Source organism: Amphibalanus amphitrite, unplaced genomic scaffold (genome assembly GCF_019059575.1).
Source record: "Amphibalanus amphitrite isolate SeventyFive unplaced genomic scaffold, NRLGWU_Aamphi_draft 000097F_arrow, whole genome shotgun sequence".
NCBI lineage: Eukaryota > Metazoa > Arthropoda > Thecostraca > Balanomorpha > Balanidae > Amphibalanus > Amphibalanus amphitrite.
Window position 1 is genome coordinate 311154 of NW_024881592.1, and position 20033 is coordinate 331186.

The 20033-nt window shown below is 50.8% G+C and overlaps 1 protein-coding gene across 1 annotated transcript in view; it reads left to right on the forward strand.

The window, feature by feature from the left end:
• Nucleotides 1–20033, forward strand: part of LOC122380402 — an 81989-nt gene that overhangs the window by 20682 nt on the left and 41274 nt on the right. Inside the window, exon 2 of the mRNA XM_043363555.1 lies at nucleotides 8001–8037. The gene's annotated coding sequence lies outside the window, so the exon portion shown is untranslated. The remainder of the gene's footprint in view (nucleotides 1–8000; nucleotides 8038–20033) is intronic.

The window sequence follows — 20033 nt, forward strand, 5'->3', positions numbered from 1 at the left end:
GCCTCTTTGCCCAAGAGGCCTCCTATTTGTCCAGCGTGCCTCCTACATGTTCAGGGGGCCTCCTATTTGTCCAAGGTGCCTCCTATTGGTTAAAGTAGCCTCTTATTTTCCAAGCGGCCTCCTATTTATCCAGAGGGCTCCTATTTTTAGGGGGCCTCCTCTTTATCCAGGGGGCCTCCTTGTTCAGGGGGCCTCTTAATTGTCCAGGGGCCTCCTTTTGTGAAAGGGGCCTCCTATTTGTCCAGGGGGCCTCCTTTTGTGAAAGGGGCCTCCTTTTTGTCTAGGTCTAGGACCTTCTATTTGTCCAGGGGGCCTCCTATTTTTGCAGGGGCCTCCTATTTGTACAGAGGGCCTCCTACTTGTCCATGGGGCCTCCTATTTGTCCAGGGGCCTCCTTTTGTGAAAGGGGCCTCCTGTTTGTCTAGGTCTAGGACCTCCTATTTGTCCAGGGGGCCTCCTATTTTTGCAGGGGGGCCTCTTATTTGTACAGAGGGCCTCCTACTTGTCCATGGGGCTTACTATTTGTCTAGGGGCCTCTTATTTGTCTAGGGCCTCCTATTTGTCCAGGAGGCCTCCTACTTGTCCACAGAGCCTCCTATTTCTCCAGGGGACTTCCTGTTTTCCGGGGGCCTCCTACTTGTTCAGGGGGCCTCCTACTTGTTCAGGGGGCCTCCTACTTGTTCAGGGGGCCTCCTACTTGTTCAGGGGGCCTCCTATTTGTCCAACAGGGCCTCCGATTTGTCCAAGGGGCCTCCTATTTAAACAGAGAACCTTTTATATGAATATCGGACCTCCGTTTGCAAAGTAGCTGATGCGTCTCGGGGGCCTCCACTATTGGGGTCCCAAAATGACAATTGGGGTCCCAAATGTTCGCATTGGGGTCCCACATGGGACCTCGAAAGTATACAAAGTTACACCCATGCTTCAGAGAGCTGTCCTCGGGAACACAGCTTGTCAGCAAAACTGACACCGGCCGACACACATGGAACATGACAGCGACTGCTCGCGCCGCATAGTAATAGCCGCCGTGCGCCATATTTGCCACAGCCGGTCCGGTGCGCCGTATTTGGCGGCTGTACGGACGAGGCAAGAGCCTTCGTGTGGCTGTCGCCAACTGGAGCACCGCGCCCGCCACCCCCGCTGTTGACGCCTTCGCCGCCTTCTCTTGCGATGCTTCGCCCTAATTTGCATGTCGAGCGGGAGGAATAAGTCAGATGCCGTGTCGATGGTGAGAGGCCAGTCTCATGGCATGGTCTCATTATGGTCTGTCGGGTCATCTCGGTCAGATGTACCCAAGATGCACCACGACTGGTCTTAGCGGGTTGTCCTGGCCGGTTTCTGGCGGTGTATTTCAGGGTTGCGTTATAGCACCAACATTATTTTGTGACACATTTTATGATCCCATCAGAAGAACCGCTTTCGACCCGTTATGATCCTTTGGAAGAACTTACGGAGAGTGTCGAGTGTCTCACACATAAATTACCGTATTGTTCTTCCAAATGAGTTGAAAGTGGTCCTACTTGATACCTCTATTCTTATGGACGTAGATATTAGGTTTCGACAGGCCCTTTCGGCCTAAACTTGATCCTGAGCTTTGCAAAAAAAAGTGTTACGTCATGTGCGGTTTGGATTCATGTACGGTCCGGTGATAATGATATAGCTTTTGAACTCAGGCATCAAGGGAATGTTTTTTTTTTTGCGCGACTTATGACGTCCAGTGGTGATGACAGATTGCTTGTAATAGGAAAAAGGCACGTTCAGAAGTGATAGATCAAAACGACAAACCATTTGGACTCATGGCAGCGTTACCGATTTATGCTGCCAATGGTGGCTAGCTTCATCCGCAAGTCGTAAAGAATTAAAGATCGAACTGTTTTCCTGTTCGGTGAGCATTCCTTTGGCCCAATGATGATAGACCTAACAACAGGTAACCTCACGCCGTTTGACTGCTGCATTGCCTTACAAATTTAGTCTCCTGACAGTCTGAATCGACATGTTCTACATGATAAACGATACATGCACCGCATAATTATGTGATTATGTGGCGATTTGAAAGTCATTGGTGCTTTGAAAGATGTAGTTCAAGTGCCGATTCATATTTAGAAGAGTCCTACGTTACCATGCTGCTTAATTCACGCTGCATCCCCTCCTACTCTGTTGATGTGTCATTCGTGAGATAATTTTTTATAGTCTTATCCTCCTCTTTTTACGAACTTTCTTCTCAAGTCTGCACTTCAGCGCCAAACACGCAATGCAGCTAACCTGTCATGTGAAGTATCGACGGCTGAATCTCAATCCCCAACCGCTGGTTAGGTCATCAGTGCCAACCTTCCCGCGGATGCACGTCATATCCGAGGTGCGGCTGTTCTCATGTGTTTTTCCAAGGTGTGACTGTGATCGCCGTTCTGGGAAGTGAATTCTTAGGTAGCTACTACACTCATCTCGTCTTTTCTTGGTGTGGCTGGAAAGGACACATGGTGGTCAATGGCTGGTAACGTTGTTTGTAATAATGAAGACTGGCTAATTTGATGCGGTTTAGAATGTGGCGTATATGCTCCTCCCTTTGACATAATTCCTCTTTTTGGATTAAGCATTATTGTTGTAATCGTCTTACGGCCAAGCTGAACTTGTAGATCTGTGTTGTCTTATGCAAACGAGGCTTATGCTCAGCGCAGTTCTGTACCAGCCGAACCAGAATGTGCGTAGCTAAACGAGTTTCACGCGTATAATGCATTTGCATCTCATACGTGGGTAAGGCACTTAATGTCATGTCAATTAAATCATATCGCGATTTTTGTCATTCGTATCAGCGCTTAAGCAGGGTTTCAATCACTGGTTACGACAATGGATATGACAGGTTATGCGTGCGCACGTCGTGACATTTATAATCGTTTGAACACACCGAAGACCGGCGCGGCGACCGCCGGTTTTCCGCATAAACTTGAGTGCTGACTACGTTCGACAAAGGCTCAATCGGAGCGGCCCCCGATTCATATCTGCATCGATTTGCATGCAAACTTCGCAGTAGCACTAAAGGGCATCGGAGTTCGCGGTAGCCTGAAGAATTTTCTCCGCCCTAACGACTCAAACTCTGCGGACGTAAAAGTGTTGGACGGTGGTAGTATCGGCCTGTATTCATTTATGAGTCGGCAATATCAAACCCGCAAGACGTGTTCATTAACGAATGACGGCGCTTAATGAGTTGCTTCGACTGCAAAAATTGATCCGAAGAAGCGATGCAGAACGGGAGACGTGAGCGGCGGTGCTGACACATTCAGAGGGTGCTCCTTGAATTGAATCTCCTTATCTTCCCGGCGGCGGCGCGGCGGTGTCCTGTGCCGCGCCGGCACCCGTGCACGAGCCGACTTCCTGTGCACGCGCCGTGCACCGTGCTGACGGCGGCGCAGTGCACACTTGGCCGCGGTGCAGACGGCTGAGCCGACAGGGGGCCGGTGGCCACCCGCACCGGCGCGCCGCTCCGAATCGCCGCCAGCGTTTGGATCGCACAGCGGGCCTGTCTCTCTCCGGCGCCCCCTGCTGACCGCTGCCACCGCTGCTGCGCTCTGAGAGCTGCCCCGCTCACCCCTGGGGCCGCACCTGGCGTGCACGTGGCCGGTGGGGTCACATTCAGTGCGTCCGGCTGTCACTGAGCCCTGCGGCTGCTCCCGGGTCCACTGTCACCATGTCCTGCTGCTGCTGCGGCTCCCACACAGCAAGCCACGACATTTACGGGACAGGACCTAGACCTAAATCTGTCGTTCAGATTCAAAGCAGCGCCACAAGTACGCTGCTATGTCCCCCTCCCAATACCTCGCAACTCTCAGCACTGTTTCCCAAGCCATGTCACTAAAGCCGTCCGCCACTGCTTTTAGCGAGCTAACCGCACATTTCCGCTCAGAGAACGCCTTCGGGACATCCAGTGAAGACAGCTTTGCCACTGCTCTAGCATGCGGCCAGGTCCGGACCATCGCTGCTGTTGCGATGAACGAAGGCTCAGACCCTCAACTGTGGAAGTCGGGAGTGCAAAGTCAACCCGGCCGAGCCTCTCCGGGCACTCGAGGGTACGAGGCACGTCTCGGCGCGGCCGTTCGTGCTCTTCACCTCGCCAGCTTTGTTTCACGTCGTGTTCGGCTCGCTGGGTCTGCACAGTTACCAGGCAGACGGGCACTGAGACAGGGCCTCCACACAGCCGGCCAGACGCTATGAAGACATTTGTGAATAAAGACTGTGAAGTTACGGGGTGATAATTTATGCTAATTGGCCGAGTGCGTGCTTGGCGGGCCACAAAGATCCGTACAGGCGATCCTGCGGGCACTGCTGAGAGTGACTCAAGACCAGACCGCGATTCGAGGCCAGGGCCGCCGGCGCTGTTCAGTCAGAAGTTTTTGCCTTTGGGGATGAGCCAGAGGTGCATACTGAGCCAGGAGTATCGCACATACCCTAAGTCATCAACCAAAAGGGCGCACGATTTGCACGTGGATGCACATACGCCCATGCGTCTCACGTGGGCAGGGGTGAATCCCCATGCCGCTCGTGCAGTGGAAGCATGCACTGCTATAAGTAAAACGAGATAGCTCAGATAATGCACCTTTCACCCATGGCGATGGCATTCGGGAAAATATGAGGCAATCAAATAGCCTCTGTAAAAATGGCGAAGTGGAATGTGCTAGTGCAGCGGTCCGTCGGTGGAGTGGGTCCGTTGGTTGGCTCACTCACATGTGAATGAACTGACACACAGCGAACTGACGATAGCCATCTGATGCGACCGTTGCTTGACAACCAGCGATATCTTTGGTGTGCTATGTAAAAGCAAATAAAAGGAACTCAAACATAAGTGCTATTTGTGAGACATTTGTAATGTGTGGAGAAGCTGTTTGAACAAGCTATGATCAGTGCTCACACTATACTTATACACAATACGACGGTAAATTCATAAAACATCCTATATGAAGGCTTCTTAATGACAAGAAAGTCAGCTGGCCGGACATCTGAATATCAATTTTCTCCAAGCTAAGCGGGGCGCGCGCCTAATGATTTGCGGCCCATTTCGGAGGCCGGGAGCCCCGGCCGGTGAGCTACTGCACCTGTGTGGTCTGCCGCCGCCGCGGGCCGGCAGTGACTTGCAGCAGACGGTGATTTCCCCAGATCAGCCCCGATAATACAGCCCGGCGCTGTCTGGGTCGGCCGGTCTGCCTGCCGCAGACGAAGGGCCCCTCGGGCCTGAGGCAGGTCAGCGCGCCAGGGTATTAGTCCGTTACCGGCACAGTGACTGCCGACCTCCTATATGTCTCCCCGGCGGCGCGCAGGCACGCTCAGCGTACAGTTTGTCTTAAAAGTACCGCGCAAAGTGACGGTGGATCCATCAAGCCTGACCGAGGAAGGGCCTGCTATAATTTGAAAGTCACCGAACCAATGGAGCTGGGGAATGGACGAGGATGTCCATTGCTTCGGTGACTCAAATTTGGCAGTCCTTCATCGGTTAGGCTTGATGGATCCACCGTCACTTTGCGCGGTACTTTTAAGACAGACTGTACATACAGGGTCCACGCGGGCTGATGCAGACAGACAAAGTCAGTGGGCCGTCCCGCACCCGACCGCAGCGGCCCCAGACTCTGATACTATCGGCCCGCGCCGAGAGCAGAGCTGGAGCGGCCCGGACGCATCCGGGGCCGCCGCACGGGACTCCGCACGCTCAGCCCGCCCACGGCGCTCAAAGCCCGGTCCAGCTAAATCCATTCCGCCCACTTGCCCTATCAAATTATGTCCGAATCTCCTCGATTTCAAGGGAGAGTAAGTATAACGCAATATCTGCACTGTGCAAGAATGTGAGGACCGCTCGTGGAGAGGAAGACAACTTCCCTCTCATTTCTGTGTCAAGGAGAGCGGCGGACCCACGGACCGGCCAACTGACCGACCGACCGACCGACCTCTCCGCCCTTATCAGTTGGATGAGTTACAATGGGATGACATGGGAACCGCGTGACTGTGGGATCGGCGCCGGAGGTGGGCGCCGTGCTGGGCGTCGGGCCAGCCGGGTCTACCACGTCACTTGTCTGGCCGTCACGCATCGAATCACGGTCCTCTTGGCGGCTATTTGGAGGGCGTCACGCCAAAATACGGCGTGTCGGCCCATGTCACAGCCGTCACAACCATCTAAGCTCTCACGTGATTTGAGCCTTCACAGCCGTCCAATTCGTCCTGTGAACTGAGCGTGCCGCCCTCGGATCCCGACCGTTCTCGTCTCACTGCCGCGGACGTTTGTTGTGTGACATGGGGGTGAATGACGCCAAACAAGGGTGCTGAATCGAGGCGAGAGACCATCTGCAGCCCGCCGCAGCCCGCCGCAATTCGCCGCAGCCCGCCGCAGTTCGCCGGAGTCGGTCGACTGCTTACTCTACTGACTCAGTGACTCGGTTGCGGCGGCTGACTCAGCTGCAGTCGGGCGGGGCGAAGCGACTCGGGTCTCTATTTCCGCTGTGTTTACCTGAGCGCCGCCAAGGTCCGGATTCACCTCCGGCCGCCTCTGGTGCCGTGTCGACTGAGGTCATCGCTGCGCGGAGGGGTCTGCCGCGCGCGGGTCCGCCCGGGGTGCCCTGTCGCTCCCACAAGGACCTGAGGTCAGCGGTGATGCGGTCAAATCATCAGCGCTGTGTCTGACACCTCCCTCACGGCGATAGCCGAGGGAGTAGGTGGTCGGACGCGTCACGGTCAGCACGCGGGGATACAGTTTCTAGAAACATCAGAGGTGTGATCACATCATCGGCTGTGGTATTGCGGACCTGTGGTAGCACAGAAAAGCAGAGACGCATCCGACGGCAGCTAGTTTTTCCGAACATTTTCAGTACCTTATAAATACGGGGTTCTGGATGTGTATCGGGTGCGGGCTGCGGCTTGGTGTTTTTTGAAGGGCAAACGTGACGTTCGGCTTTCCAAAAGAGCAATAAAAGCCTGTGCTGCCAATGACCTGGATTGCATTTCTTATTGAGCTTTGTACCTGCAATGAATATTTTAATGCGAGTGGAGTGATGTTCGGTATATCAATCAGTCCTTGTTTATTTAACCAGTATAACGCCTTTTGGGGCGACTAACGGAGCGAGCGAGAGGGTGAGCCTTGCACGTGCGAAATTTCGAGGGGGTACCTCCAGCTGACTTGTGCACGGCACCCTACTAACCGGTCTCTAGCGATGTGCCAAATTTGAGCACAATCGGCCCAGCCGTTCTCGAGATCTGGAAGCGGCACCCTGCACGTGCGCACGTGCAAAATGGGTCCCAACTGACTTTTGCACTGCACCCTACTAACCGGTCCCTAACCATGTACCAAATTTGAGCGCCATCGGTCCAGCCGTTCTCGAGATCTGGAATCGACCCCTGCACGTGCGCACGTGCAGCAGCACCCCAACTCTGGCACATGGATATGCATTGCCTAGTGGGTGCCTAGCTACATGCCAACTTTCAGCGCAATCGGCCAAGTAGTTACCGAGATATTGCAACAATTACAAAAGTGACACCTCTTCGTTTTGCACGTGGCACGTGCATAAGGGGTCACCCACATGCATCGGGAATAGTCCAATACTTGGTAGAAGGAATGAAGCTACCCTACAAAAATTACCGCGTGTAAATCGGTCAAGTGGTTGCTGAGATATAAGCGTCGCAAAAGCGTGACCACGGCCGGCCGGCCGGCCGGCCGGCCGCTCATACTCAGAAATTTCCGTTAATCTAAGGAAAGACTACGCTCGCTTCGCTCGCTCCGTAACGAGCGTATTGCAATGTCTGTGACGTTTTTGTTGCTCTAAAATTCTGGTTGTCACAATTTATGGTCTATTGGCAAGCTTTTTGGTGCATTGACAATGTAGCATTGCAAATTCATTTGATGCTGACGTGATTTTCGTTAATGTGTTTTGCTGTTACAATCTACGAGAAAAACACGCACTGCCGTAAGGAACCAATCTCAACAGAGCAAGTGCTAACAAAACTGACCTGTGTTTCTCTTTTTCCGACAGGAGGCCAGAATCAGACCTAAATACGTGAACGGTGCGAGTAAGTACCTTTCTGGCACGTCTGACGACTGTTTCTGTGCCTAGACTAGGCCCTCGCCGTATGATATGTTTCGTTTTACCTGCTGTCCTTTTCTCTCCTTGGAATGTCCCGGGGCATTCGCTCCTTGAAATGCCCCGAGGCACGTCCAGGCGGCATCCGTCTGGTCGAGACTGGCCGTCTGGCAGGAAGGCGAGCTGGATGCCACGCCTCGGGGCGCTGGTTGCTCTAAACTCATGCTCGGCGGTAATTTATTACAGTAGTTGTGTTACTTTTAAGTGTTTTGCAAGGCTTTTTCAATTATTTTCAGGTGCAAATTGGCTTATTGTTTTCTTTCTGGCGAGTGTGATTTCTGTGTAAAACTAAATGCATATTTTATACCTCACATGCATTTTGGTAAGCAGAACACCATGATTTACCAGTCAACGCCACTTATTCGGGTGTCTTTTTGCATTACCCTAATTCAACACTGTCCAGCGAATAGGCTGGGCCTCACAAGTTCAAAAAATGTCCACCAAGCTTACGGCACCATGACTCTCGACATCAAAGACTCCATATCTCCGTAGTAACACTTGGTGATTCTGATCAGCCGCCTTTTGTCCCACCGGCTATGCAGTGGATCAGCCGGTCGTATGGGACGGGTTTCCCCACTGAATAGCCGACTCGGCGGCAGGCCCGACCCAGTGCAGAACGTATGCTAATGAGACGGCGGCAGAGGCAGCGCATCCGATCGCGGGGCGGTCAGGTCGTGCGCCGAACCGACCGCCGAGATTGGTGTATCGGCCCTGTCTCGAGCACCCCAGAGAGGGATGAGCCGTCTCGTCGGCCACCAAACCGGGCGCCTACGCGACGAGACAAGGTCGTGGGTGCGGTGCTCTTGTCACAGCGATGAAGGGCAAGGTGTGGTTCGGGGATATGGAAATGCTGAATCGATGAAAGGGGATGATGAAGGACAAACGTGACCGCGCGCCTCCGTCATGAGGCAGATGGCTGTTGGATACGGCCCACTCTTATACCTCTACTTGCCAGCACGGTCAATCGTGATGAGTGGTGGACAGACAGGCGGCAAAAAGGAGGCGCCAGACGAGGAAAGTAGCAACGGCAGCACAGGTCGCTTGAATGAACATTTCCGCGAAGGGGCCCTTTATGTCAGCGAGGCGAAACATGGGGCAGTGTTGAGAAATGAAAGCGCCACTGATGTTCAACAAATACCCACTGCAAAAAGTACTGAAGCGAACGTATTTGTAAAGGGTTGTTGCCTTGCAAGGAAGTGTCACTATCGAAGACCTTTGACTGTTGATTATTTAACTTTCTGCCAGAGGTAACTGAGTAGCTAAGTGTTAACTCCTGAAAGGTAAATAATGCCGGGAGCTCACCGGGGAGACGTTTGAATGCATAGAGCGTGCTTGCCACACACCGAGCACTGCCATCTGTCTGTGCTGCAGCTGAGAGCCATAGGTCACTGCCGAGCCAGCCGCTCTGTCCGATAAAATCACACGTACCGCGTGGTGTTTGCTACTTCTTGTGGCCACACTTACTGGTTTGAATATACGCCACCGCATATTTACGTCTGGACAACGAGTTGCGTTGGAGAGGCCGGAAATAGTGGCGATTTCAGGACCGCAAGAATGGACCGTCATTGGAATGATTCTTTTTTAAACCGTGCACTGTTCTCGGCCGGAATTTAATAGTTACTACAAAATATTTTGTAATTACGTGTCCACCAAGAATGAATGCCATCAGGGCTAAATTATTACTACTTTTGCATTTTGTCACGAAGAATATAGTGCTTTTATATTGCAGTTTTAGCGCGTTTGTTACAAAATATGAAGCGAATAAGCGTCAGTGTAATTCATGAATGCCCTGAGGGGAAAGTTATTAAATATTTTGCTTTGTGTATTCCAAAAGGAGAGAGAACTATTTTATTTGTGCCTTCATGTCAGAATTGAAGGTGGATCATTAAATTTTCAAGGCAGTTTACAAACAAGCATTTGGTCTTTCTCGTATATAAGCAGAGCAGCGTGGCTAAGAAGAAAAGGTTGATCAATCCTGAAGTTCAGTCATCGTACCTCAACTTGGCAGCAAGATCCCCAAGGACAAAGGATACCTATATTGTATACCTGTCCTGTAAATCAAAGCATTTTTGTACCTGCAAAGGCTTAAGTTCTTTGTGGTGTGTTCGGAGTGAGGCTAAATGGCCGTTTTTGTTGTATGTTTATTTGGAGATTGAATATAACTGTGACCCTGTGCTTGTTTGTATACTTACTATGGTCAAACAGGGAACAGCACATTCACATAACATACTCACCTAGCACCTAACTCATAGCTGTACCCTGCAGGATTTGTACTTTTTCATGTCTCGAGCATTAACAAAGCACTTAAGTAGCTTAGTAATCATTTCCCACATTTTCTGAGCATCTAACATGACATACAGCAGTGCAGAGCAGCTTCAGAGAAGAAACACTTTAAATGCACAGACTCACACCAGCCACCCAATGAGCCATTCCTCAGTTGACTGTTTCCCTGGATGCAGCTTGGCAAGGTGAGCTAACTATTGGCAAGTTGAAGGTTAGCAGGTAAGATTGAGTTAGGGTGAGTACCTACCTATAACTGGGTGCTACTGCTATGCAGGTCTTGGGTAGGCTGCAAATATGTGTGATGATTGAGGTTAGGTCAGCTGTCAGGTTATTCATGTATGCTCATTGCTCAAGTCACATTTTATGGACACTTGGCAAATTAAAAAACTAACATAACCTCATCTAAGCTAACCCGGCTAAACCTACACAACTGCTGACTATAGGAACTAAGCACCTACCTACTTGTGCCTACATCTCATACCATGTCAAAGTAGAGTTCCTTGGTGGAAGATTACCCTCAGTACTTTTTATCCCAGCCCTGTGAAGAAAACTAATACTTCTAAGCTCTGAGTCACTGCTGGCCATCCACAGGAAGAAACGCTGAGACTGAGAGCTTTGCCATTGTATATTGGACCAACAATCACTCACGAATGACTATGAACACATTATATGATCACATCGTTGCATGGATTGTCACATTGACAATTTCATAACAATCCTTTTTCCAAGAAATACAGTAATGATTAACATCAAAATAAACATCAAGTGGATTTAGTGATCCAAGCTTTCTCCTCCAGTAGCAATGGAATGATCGCATGTTTCATTTGCCAGACACTGAGTACCTAATGCACATTACAATCTGCATAGCATCTAAGCATAGTAAAGCTGCCAAAGTCCATTCATTCTAGATTTTTAACTTGATAGCACTAATATATCTTGCTGTTGTAAGTTATCATTCAATATTCATACCAATACATCAATATGCGCAGTGCGCTCATCAGTCAACATTTTCTGGCATGATCCTGCTCAGCGCGCTCTTCACTGGTCTTCAGTATTGCTCCAAGATCTGCAATATTATAGCTTGTTTTCGGCCAATAAGCTCTTTTAATTTTACTTTTTCTTGCTGATATATGAGCCCGTTCAACTTGCGTTTATCAACCAAAATTTCATAACTTCAAGTTCAACTTGATATTGATATTGGTCAGGAGTCAGGACCTCTGTCAGCCCCCTGGATACTTCGGATTGTATTCAGTCACATGCTTCTTAAATATGATATAAGTCAATCTTAGGGATTCAAAACATCCAACAAAACGACGTACAAGAGTACGGAAACCACCAGATAAACTTAAAAAGCGCCTTGGAAGTTGGAACAGAGCCAAAAGTCGTGCTCCATTTGTTTGTTTACAATGACTGTAGTGCTGATGTATTTTTAGGACTCTGAAGGTCGGCTTATAAAAAATGAAACGTTTTTACAAAAGTTGTAAAGCAAGTAATATTTATCTGAAAGAACTAAAATATTCAAAAGCCAAACACTATGAAATACATGAATCGGAACGAAAAAGTAACCCAAAAATCCAGCCTAATCACCGGCTCCTAAAACTGCAACAGAATCAGCACTTTTCCCCGCAACTCGTTGTCCAGACGTAAATATGCTACGCCACCACCCATCAAATCACTTGGTATGTTCGCCGAATCCCATCGCTCAGCTGCGTCCCGTTGTCGGGGGTCTGTTTTCGTCATTAGCATTCCTGCTTTCTTCAGCCGCCATCGATCTATCTCGGTCCTCGCTGTCGCCGCCTTCGTGTCATAGCGCTATCGGATTCACATGCACGCCGCTTTCCATACCGCCTCCTCGCGATGCGGCGCCGATAGACGGCCGTCCCGTATGCGCGATAGACCGATGTCCCGTATTTTCTGGCGGCGGGGCGTCGGTCCCGGACCCTCTGAGCGACCATCTGCCTGCGATTTCCATCGCACAGCGCCTATCCAGATATCTCGAGACGCCGCGGGCTGGCCCACCTAACGAAGATGCCGGCTAGACTCGTCCTGTTCGCTTGTCTCGTCTCGTTCGTGTCGTCTCGCCTCGTTTCGGCTCGTCTCGATTCGTCGCGCCTCGTCTCACGTGTCAGCTCGTTTTCTTCCTCATCTCATCTCGTTCCTTTTCAAGTCGTCTCTTCGAGAGCACTGCCTTACTTCTTCCTCTTCTTCCGTACTTCTTCCCTGGCTCGAGGTGGCGTGGCTGAAACGAGTCCTCCTTCGCACAGGGATGTGTGCGTGACCTGACTGCGGGGTGGTGTGACCGCGTCACGGCCCCGACGATGTCGGTGCTGACTGCCTCCGACGGGAATCCGGCCTTGGCGGAATGTTAAGTACCGGATCGTGCCGGTGTGCTGCCGGGTGCATTGTTTGACGTGAAGCGGCCACGTCGACATATCGCCTCGACACGGACGGCAGCTGTCGCGGCCAGTTTGTCGTCGGACTCGTGACTGGCGTGCCTGGACACTGAGGTCACCTGAAGGAATAATAAGCCCACCTGTCTTAGAGCTACGCTCAGTCAGAAAGGAAGGATTTACGCTCTCCGGAAGGACATTGCGTAAATACAGCGGAGAAAGATTGCCTGGTGCCTAGTGGTGTGGCTTGTTTCACGACATGATATCGATGCTACGATGTTTCTAGGCAGAAATGCATGAACTAGCGTATCGATGATCCCATCGTGTGCGATCATGCTTCCTACTATGGTCTGCTTTCGAAAGCTGGGCCTCTTTATGGACGGGGCGGTACGCGGCAGGCCGGCCGGAGGTAGCATATACGGGTTCTCCGAACGGCCTCTCCAGTAGGCTGTGCCATGGCCTCTGATCTCGACATCCCGGGCGATAGATTAATAGACTGTTAACCCTCGCCGGCCGAGGGGGGGGGCGGGTGCCGCCCCCCCCATAGGGTTTTTTCGCGATAGCTCCGAACACGCTGGCGATAGAGAGCTGAAACTTGGCATACCTGACCTTTGATCCAAGCCGCATCTTTTGACACCAACCGCATTTTTGGGTCAGGTCAGGTCACTGACCTATGACGTCATAAGTGAACCTCTGCACGGTCTTCAGATGTCGCAACTTCGCAACGCCCTCACTGCCAGAGGAGATGTCACAGGGAAATGAAACTTGCAGGATCTAGTATCCATTATGAGTCTCACAACTTGTATATCTCGGATTTTTCCTAAAGGTCATATGAGGTCAGGTCATTTTTGTGACCTCACCATTATAAGTCAATGGGGAAAAATGAAAACTGCTATTCTGGCGCCGGGAACGATCTCCAACTATATCAAGCACACAGAATCGTGATTTGATGCACTCCTTGCAAGGTTAGATGCGTCACTTTTGCAATGTTGACCTTCCGTGACGTCATTTATGACGTCATCAAGGTCAAATTAGTTTTTCGTCAATAACTCCCGATCAAATTGAGCTAGCGAGTCGAGAAAGCCACCAATGGACTCAGGAAGACCTTCCCAATCGAATGATATGCGACATGACCTCTTTCGACCAACTTCGTGACCTGGGGGTGCTGACCTGACCTTGACCTGAGGTCAACACCCCAAGTTGACCTGACCCGAACAAAAAGTATATCATTCGATGCGCCTGAGCGAGGCGAACACGATGCTGCCAAAATCGCGGCTCTGCGGCCGTTTTTTGCGAAGTTATTCACCAAAAACTGAACCGTACCCTGGGGCACTTGACCTGACCTCAGAGGTCACCGGTTGACCTAAGACCTTAAAATCGGGTACCAATCTCTGCGTCTCGTAACGGCGCACACGCTCGTTTTTTCCGCGACGCGCTAGCTCCACCAGGGGCGAAACGGCGAGGGGGGGGTCGTACCCGCCCCCCCCCTCGGCCGGCGCGTATGTAGAAAACCAATAGGTCCGGCGAGGGTTAATACACTCTCTGGCCATGGTAGCAAGCGAGCCCTCAGCACGCGATCGTAACGAATGCGCCACTCCCTCAGTAATTATAATTAGGTGTCAATAATGCGGAGGCTCGCTGCACCGGCGCCGAAAACTGTGGTCAGGCATCGTAATGGCGCCGCCAGCGCTCGGCATGCCCAAATACGTGCCCGGGCGGTAACCGGCCGACGACGGGTGACGTGACTCATGATGGGTTGGCGCCATTAGCGTCACCTCATGTCAAACTGCGGGCCGCGCCGGGGCCGCCCGGCCGCCGGGTAGGAGACCGGTGCTCGGCGACCGGCCGGAGTGCAAGGACGGCGAAGGGGACTCACGATGCCGGCGAGCGGTTGTGGGCGGGGCCAGCCCGCTATGGTTTTGACACGTGGTCCCAACGGCCATTGCGTGTCGCGTGTCGGCACGTTTCGATCTTCAGACTGAACGGTGATACCGCGAACTCGGCCATTACGTGAAATAAATACGGCATGCATAACCGTGCCAGAATTTATTGCCCCCTGAGTTGAACCCAGTGAATTTCGCCGACGTTTGTTCTTGGCGTTTAATGACTGCATAAAAAGCTACCACGAACCACCTGCGGTGGCTCCAGACGCGATGAACTAACAATAAATTTAATGACCCAATGAATTAGTCTGTGCCGCACTCACCTATCACCACCAGGTCTGGCGGCGGTCCCGGTCGGAGCGCGTGCGCGCTGCGCTACCCCGTTCATCTCCTGGTCGTCGCCGACAGGGCCTCCCTCGGCGACCGGATATGCTACACAATGACGACGCCCAATGGCGAGACCGTGGTCCATTGCAGCGATCACCTGAGCCCACGTAGTGACCAGTCCCGCTGACCTAAGAGCACCATCGGCTGGCATGTGAGCGCCGCCTGACACCGCTTGTAAAGCGTTGTAAAGCGCCTGAAAAACACGTCCAAAAACCCTACGCTGCGCGTGCAGGTGGCGTCAGCTTCTAGGTCTATCCATCACCCTGGCGTGACCTGGAGTGGGTCGCTCGTACTGCCTGTTGGTACGCCTGTTGGCGCACTTGTTCCGCGCGCCGCCCTCGTGCGCCTGAACGCGCGCTGGCGCTGGCTGTGCGGCTCGCCTGTTGTCGCATCCCGCGCCGGAGAGGGCGCCTGTTTATCTGGCTGTCCTGGACCCATTATGTCCGCGGTGCTCGTCGCCCAGCCTTTTTGCCTGATTTAAGATAATGGCACGCCGGACGGCGGTGTACGACGACATCTGATAGCTCGCCGGTGGGCGAAAAGGCCATGATGTCGCCGGGGAGGCACTGGCCAGAGCGGTCAGTGGTCGGTGGTCGCCGGTCAGCGACCAGCGGCCTTTGGTCACTGGCCAGTATAGTGGTCGATGAGCAACGATCTATGGTCAGTGGTTGATTTTCATTGGGCAAGGATCAGTCTCAGACGTTTCAACTCAGCGATCGTTGGAGGGAGGAGCGCGTTCTGACCGGGCGGTGCGATGTCGCGCACCCGGCGCGCTGTCAGTGGAGCCGTTCCGCCCCTGACACCTGTCCCTGACATCACTCCCGTCGGCTACCCGGAGCCGTTCGACACCTTTTAATGTCAGTTTCTCCGACCTGTCAATCCGTCTGACCTGTCAGGTAGCCGTCCTGTTCACCGGTTTGATGGTGGACTGCTCTTTGAATCGAGTGAACGCCGATTGCTCTTTCTTGAAGTCTGTTCCCTCGGTTGACGACTCCCAGGCGTGCACTCAGAAACAGAAAAGCCCATGAGGTTGTCTCCGAGGCACCTGACACGTCTTTGCAAAGAGCCACCGATAGGCGTTATCACAAGTGTATTCGCGGCCATTGGGGCGACGCAAGAAAAGAAGAAAACAACTGGCCCCAAGAACTTTAAATTATCAGTTAGCATGCACATTTTCCTTGATGTGTAGAGAATTTACCATAAATTGTTAGAGAAAATTGCATATAATATCTTCCATTTATTCTTTTTTCATCGTTAGCACAATGTGTTCTTTTACTTAGCTAGAAACACTAATAAGAAATAGTTCCTGCATCCGTCAAGAACAATAGGGAAGGCTTGAAGTTAATACAATAATCTAAACGGTTTTGTAATCTATGTGAAGACACTTCTAAAATTGCCTGTAGAAATATTGAAGGCAAGAAGTCAACTTCTTCACAAGACTGTTGTCTATAAACCTATTCCACGTGTGACAACTCAGCCGGTATTTCTTCGCCTACAGCCCAGCTTTCCCTAGTGACCGATAGAGGCGCTGCTATCGATGTCCGCCCGTGCCACCTAACGACCCCTTTTTTAGACAATTTTGTTTTTTATTTGGGCTTCAGTGAAATCATCAACATTTTTATCTCTTTGGAGATAATGCGTTGGAGACCATACGCTAGTGTACATTGGTATCTTTGGAGTTGGTGTACATGGGAAAAGTCGCGGCGCGCCCAGAATCGAACCGGCAATCTTTCGATTGCTTATCCGCAACTCTATCCATTAAGCTACCGAGGCGCATTCTCAATAATAGCCGTGTTTACATAGGGTTCCCTTAAAGGGACTATCCCACCTTTAACATGGGGTTTGAGTTGAGATAGCCAAGTTTGCGGCGAGGTTCAGAAACCACTATCTATCTAGGTTGCAACCCCCACGGCCTCTTGGTGTTGAAGAAATTCGTTCCCTTCATTTGAAAATGGGCCTTGTACAAGGCCCTATCTTCAACATGGAGCGACCGTTAGTGTGACGACACCTCGTTTAGTCATTCTGATTTAAATGGGTTTGTTCGTTGAAAAATCGCTTAAAACTTGGTCTGAACTTTGTTGTGGTGCCTACAGAGTAAAAAGAATCAGCTTTATGACAGTAATGTGGCCTGGGGAAGGAGGTAATTTTGGGCTGTGACGTCACATATTTGAAAGTTTGTGTTTGTAATATGGGAAGCCTAAGATGGTTAATGAAAAATAAATGCCAGAACCGTGTTCCTGGTCATCCAGTCTATAAAGTCGGGCACAATTTAACTGGTTTTAACAACATTTTAGAAGGTGGGATAGTCCCTTTAATCTTTCCCTATTTCCCCCTATTTTCAGATCGAATTTTAGGCATCATAGCGCTCGTGTGTAACGTTGCTATGGACGCTATTGTTGTTAGAAGCATACAAAGCATCGTTTATGCTGTAAACAATATAAATTGGGCTTATTTAATACTCGAAATTCAACAATTCATATTTTGAGTAATTTTATCCTGCCCTTCAATTCCCTCTTTAACCCGCGCCCGGCTGGGGGTCCTGGATTTCCACGCCCTGCTGGGGGGGGGGTGTTTGAACACCCCCCCTTCTAACTCGGCTCCTGGGCCACGTAGCGATACGCGGAAGGCGGCGTTCGAAAGAGCGTCAAAAATAATGAGGAAATTACTTCGGTCAATTTTTTGGTCAGGTCAAAGGTCAGGTCACCAGAGGTCATTGAAGGCAAATTTTCGCCGATTTCCAGGTCGAATGTCGAAAATTTCCAAGAAGCCAACGCATAACTCGGGAACCAATAGAGCTACAGCGCCGCGGAAAAGCGCATTCGATAGCCCTATTAACGCCCTTTCTGAGTAATCTTCTCAGATTTGACCTAACGTCAACGGTTTTGCCTGCAGGGGGCAAAAACTACAAAAATAGCCGATTTTTTCGGAAACAGTTTTTCTGCAATAACTTTTGACCCAAGCATTGTACGAGCTTACTTTTACCGGCATCGTGTTCCTCTCGTCAAGACGCATCGAACGAACTATAATTTGACCTTGAAAGGTCAACTTGAAAATTTGACCTCAGGTCAAGGTCATGACCTGACCGGAAAGGGTCATGTTGCATATCAGTCGATCCGTGTCGTCGAGCTGAACACATCTAAGGCGTTTTCATCGCTCTAGCATGCCTCTATCAAAAGTTATTTGCGAAAAACTGTTAGATACCATTCGTGACCTAAGATGACCTCAGGGCATAAACAGGGGTCACAGACACCATTTTCATGTTCAGTGTGTCTAAACCACTTGTAATTCAGTGTTTGGGAGTGTTTATAATGTCTTTCGTCCAAAACAGGCGCATTTCAATTTTCTCCCATTGACTTATAATGGTGAGGTCGCAAAATTGACCTGACCTTAGGTCATCGATATCAAAATTCTGAGATATACATTTTGTACATGCTAATGCTCTTAGCAATCGCTAAAAGTTTCAAAGCGATCGGTCACTCGGTGTAGCTATGACAGACATTGAAACTTTTTATGAGGTGAGGTCACTTCGAGTGACCTGGTGACCTGACCTTGAATGACCTTGGTCTGAAATTTTCACAACATGTGTAGAATTGATGTATGATAAGGTGTACCAAAAACGGCGGCGCTCCGCGCCGCCGTTTTTGAGATATTCGCGAAAAACCACAGGGGGGGGGGGGTGTTCAAACACCCCCCCCCCAGCAGGGCGCGGGTTAAGCGACAAATAGGGGAGGATTTGGTAGCGTAGCGCCTTTCCAAAAGCTGCTACGCTACCATATCCAGTGGTTCTCAAACTACCACATCACAAAAGCGGCGTGCTGATTGGCCGGCAGTTCCGAATCGTCCGACTGGTGGTCCCCGACTCGACAAGCGCACGTGCGCCGACTGAGGATTTTTAACCCTCGCACCGACGGGGGGGCGGATATCCGCCCCCCCTGAGATTTTTCACGAATAGCGGGAAAACCGCGGCGCGTAGCGCCGCGAAATTTGGTATGACTATTCCCTCATTAATTTTACACATGGTGTGCAAGTTTGAACTTCCTACCTTTCAAGGTCAGGACACCAGGTCACTTTGAATGACCCAACCTCAAGTCACTTTTTTGCAACTTTGTCACCGTGCCAGAGCTACAGTAGATGTCGGAGGCCTTTGAAAGTCGCAGCGGTATTAGGTCATTAGTAGCTACAATTTGTATATCTCGGAATTTCGATATCGGTGACCTAAGGTCAGGTCAATTTATCGACCTCCCCATTATAAGTCAATGGGGGAAAAATCAACTCCCTGTTTTTACCACTAAAACGGGTCAGAATGGCCCCATATACCATACATGACTTCATATACGATCAACCTTCACTACCTTGAGGTCTGTTTTGCCGATGGGCAGCTGTGAGGTCATGTGACGTCATCAAAGGTCACCAAAGGTTTTTGGCCAATAACTCCGTACAGGAACAAGATACAGACGCGTGGATGGTCTCATTGTGTTCAGCTCGTCAAGACGCATCGAATGATATACATGATGACCTCGAGGTCACGTGACCTGAGGTCAACCCTTGACCTTGACCTTTCGAGGTCAACATATATATCATTCGATGCGGATTGACAAGAGGATCACGATGATGCCCTTAGTTTGTTCCTATCTCGACTAATTCAAAAGTTATTCGAGAAAAACTCTCCATACTTCCGCCGCCATTTTGACTTTTTCGACCCCTGTGACGTCATCTTTGACCTGACCTGAAAATGACCTTTGTAAAAATTGTAGATCTTGACCGTGCGTATCCGATGCCGTTTTCCGCTTGTCGCTATCTTGCTTTGTTCTCGAGATCTCAGGGGGGGCGGTCATCCGCCCCCCCGTCGGTGCGAAGTTGGCGCAGACCCCCGTCGGTGCGCGGGTTAAGTGGCATTAACGCATAAACGGCAGAAAGTCAAGGCAGAAATTCGACAGGTGCGGTGTTCTGATATTGCCGTGGATGTGATTACACCTACTTGA